The following is a 4026-nucleotide window of genomic DNA, read 5'->3' as shown; positions in this document are numbered from 1 at the left end:
TATAACAAGAAAAGCCTTCTAGAGCTGGAGAGATGGCTTAGTTAATAAACTACTTGCTAAGGAAGCGTGAAGCCCTGAGTTCAGATCTCCAAAACCCATATACAGCTGTGTGCAATAGTGTCTGCGTCTGTAATCCCAGTGCTCCTACAGTGAGATGGAGGGTGCAGACAGGAGAATCTCCTAAAGGTCGCAGGCAAACAGACTGGCAGATGAAGTGGAAAAACAAGAGACCATCTCAAACAAAGTGGAAGATGTGGATATCTGAGAGGCTGTCCTTTGACTCCACACATGTTCTATGACGTGTGCACATCTGCATTCACATAAGTGTGAAGTGCACCCATACCTACACACACACACACACACACACACACACCAGAGAGAGAGAGAGAGAGAGAGAGAGAGAGAAGAGAAGGTTGGGAAACTGAACACATATTTGTTATAGAACTTTTCAGTCTTTGATATACTGATATGTTGTGGAGATTTCATAGAGCAAAATAAATCAAATAGCATTTCCCAAGCCCATTGGACTATAAAATCTAATATGTTAGCAAGGCATTACATTGAACTTACATACATATAATAAACTTTCAAGTAAAAGAATGGGAAATTATGGCTGGGGAGATGCTCAGTGTTGAAGTGTTTGCCACGCAAGTGCAAGGGTCTGAGGTCAAATCTCCAGAACCCACATAAAGCTGGATGTGGTAGCACACATCTTTAATTTCAGTAGTCCTGTGCAGAGGTGGAGGGCAGAGCCAGAAGTGCCCAGGTCAGCTAGCCTGCTGTAGGCAACTGTGAACAAGAGCCCTGCTTTAAATAAGCTGGAAGGTGAGGAAAGATCTCCATGGTTGTCCCCTGACCTCCACAGGCACCTTGTGCTACATACACACACACACACACCAGAGAGAGAGAGAGAGAGAGAGAGAGAGAGAGAAGAGAGAGAGAGAACAAAATTTAAAAGACAGAGATGATTAAATTAAAAAAAACAAAACAACCCCCCCCGGAGGCTTAGGAGATAGCTCAGTTGATAAAACTCTTACCTTGCAAACATGAGAATCTGTGTCAGGATCATCAGAACCAGTGTAAAAGCTGGGTGCAGATTATGCTTGTATCCAACAGCAATAGCCTGATTGTCTATTGCCAAAGTGCCATGAATAGATAAGGACTGAGGGAGCCCTGCTTCTCACATAAATCTCCCACTGGCTTTCACAGACAGAAAAGGAACAAGTGAAGTGTGTGTGAGGGGAGGCAATCTTTCTTTTACCCAGACAGCACAGCAGCCCCGATTATCAGTGGGACGTTCCTGTCCTACTTGACTTCAATTCTTTTTTAAAATTTTATTAATTATTTTATGTATATAAGTGTATTGCCTGCATGTATGTAAGTGCACTTGAGTCGTACAATGCCTGAGGAGGTCAGAAGAGGGTGTCAGATTCCCCTGGAACTGGAGTTACAGATGGTTGTTAGCTGCCATGTGGGTGCTGGGATTCGAATCTGAGTCCTCTGCAAGAACAACCAGTATTCTTAACTGCTGAGCCATCTCTCCAGTACAGGGACTTCAACTTTTAATTGCAAATAGGCCTATGATGAAAACCAAATCACAAAACCATATCAGTTTCACCCTATAGTTCTTAATCTAAAAACACATCTGTTTAACTGATAGAGGGGATGAATCGCTAAATTTAATATTAAATCCTAAGCCATGAGGATGATTTTGTGGGTGTATTACCTGTATGCTTCCCCAAAATCCATAAGGAAAAGGGAGGCCTCCTACTTTTCCAGGGCAGGAAGCTGCAGGCCCTGCTGGGTAGGAATGCACACTAGAATCTTCCAGTTTATATATCATATGGATCCTTGGAGCATCACCCAACAGCTCTAGGATGTCTAAACGGAATATATGTGTCTCTGTGGGTCTCATGGTCTACATGTGAAGTCATCGTATTCTGGCTATTATGTAGAGGGCATTTGTACCATGTATTAAAGCTAATTCAGTTATAGTTCAGTTAATGCAGCTAATACCTGCTATGAACTGAGCACTCCGGAAACCTCCCTTGCATTCTCACATTCTTAGAGGTAGAAGAACAGAAGACCGGGGCAGCTTCCCCACCTACCTCACTCTCCTTTTTTCCCATTTTACTTATATTTACCTCAAAGCATATGATTTGGGGCTAAATAAACAGTTCAGTTCTCAGTGGACGGGAGGTCAAAGTTCATGAAGGATGTAGAGGTTTATGACGAAGATGTGGGAACGGAAAGAACAGGGGAGGGGCTGGCAAGGTTGGACAGGACCTTCTTTCAGTGTTTCTCACTGGCTCCTGGCTGTTCCTGGACTGAGCATGTGAGGCTTCCTTCAGGGTTTGAACTTGGATACAGCCATTCTGATGAGTCTGGCTAGTTCCACCACACCCAGGGCCAAGCCACCAATGACGGTCATGCCCACTTCTCCATCTTTTTTCATGTCCTTGTCAATGAGGCATTCCAGTTCCCCTGTCATGTAGAGGCACAATGTCATTGTTCTGCTCTGCTCCCCTCGGCCAGTATCTCCCGTAGCAGCATGATGCTTTTATGTATGTCATCATATTTGCTTGTCGCCAGGCATCAGGTGTACAGGTTGTGTGCTCTTGGACACAGAAGCAGCTGCATGCTTGGACTGAAATTTCTTTTCATACTTCAGAACCTCCATAGACACCAGCCTTGTAGGAGGTTGCATATGCACTTTGGATGTTTATAAGCATCCTTGGCCTCTTTCCTCTGATTGCCAAAAACATTTGTAGACACTGACAAATATTCTCTGGAAAGGAAATTCTCCCAGGTTGAGCACCATTGAGCCACAGAGGACATAAAGTATGATTATAAATAAATCAACAACTTGACAAAATATTGATATATGAGGAATAAAAAATAAATGCTATAATAATTTAAAATATTATTTATTTATTATTGTCTTTTTGAGATAGGGCCTCCCTGTAGCCCCAGCTGGTCTGGAACTTGCTATGTAGACCAGGTTGGCCTCAATACTTGCCCTCTACCTTCTGAGTGCTGGGATTATAGGCACACACCACCACACCTGGCTATTTATTTTTATTTTATGAGTGTTTTGCATGCATGTATGTAGATGCACTCATGAATGCAATGCCTGAAGAGACCAGAAGACTCTAGGCTGTGTCAAGTTGACAAAGCTAGTTAAATTACCCTGTCTAAAAAAAAAAAAAGTGAGTTTGTAGTACATTTAAAAATATTTATTATTAGCCAGGCGTGGTGGCACACACCTTTAATCCCAGCACTTGGGAGGCAGAGGCAGGCAGATCTCTGTGAGTTCAAGGCCAGCCTGGTCTACATAGTGAGTTCCAGGCCAGCTGGGGCTACAGGGAGACCCTGTCTCAAAAAAACAAAAAAAATTATTATTTTGTATGTATGAGTGTTTTGTCTGCATGCATGTAAGTGCACCCATGACATGCAGTGACTGGTGGCCAGAAGAGGATGCAGATTCCCCCAAACTGAAGTTATGCAGACAGTTGTTAGCCACCATGCGGGTGCTGGGAACCCAGCCCAGGTCCCCTGCAAGAGCAGCTCAGGCTCTTACCTGCAGAGCCATCGCTCCTGCCCTTGTAGTGTATTTTTAAAATTAATTTTTAAAGTTAGTGTACAAGTGAGAGACTTCATGATGACATTTTGGATGTGTTTCATTGGGCTTTGCTCACGGTCACAGTGGCATTATGCTTTCTTGTCCCAAATAGTCCCCCCTTGTACTTTTCCATCATCCCGATAAATATACTATCATATTATATATTTCTACAGTAGATAACGTGTGCGGGAAAGTACTTGATATTTGTCCTTATAAGTTTGGGTTATTTCACTTACCACGATGCTCTCAGGTCCACCCACTTCCCTGAAAATGGAATAATTTTGTCTTCAGGGCTGGATAAAATTCTGTGGTGTATGTACTACATTTTCCTCATCCATGCATCTGTCGATGGGCATCTAGGCTGTTTCATATCTCCACTATTATGGATATTGCTGCAATAAACA

The 4026-nt window shown here is 43.0% G+C and overlaps 1 pseudogene; it reads right to left on the bottom strand.

Moving 5' to 3' along the window:
• Positions 1 to 2347: 2347 nt before the first annotated feature.
• Positions 2348 to 2707, bottom strand: LOC115072626 (annotated as a pseudogene).
• Between the last annotated feature and the right edge of the window lie 1319 nt (positions 2708 to 4026).

The sequence above is a fragment of the Nannospalax galili genome, unplaced genomic scaffold (assembly GCF_000622305.1).
Source record: "Nannospalax galili isolate Female #2095 unplaced genomic scaffold, S.galili_v1.0 scaffold803, whole genome shotgun sequence".
Classification (NCBI taxonomy): Eukaryota; Metazoa; Chordata; class Mammalia; order Rodentia; family Spalacidae; genus Nannospalax; species Nannospalax galili.
Note: the sequence above shows the minus strand (reverse complement) of the source record. Positions and strands in the feature narration are given on the sequence as shown.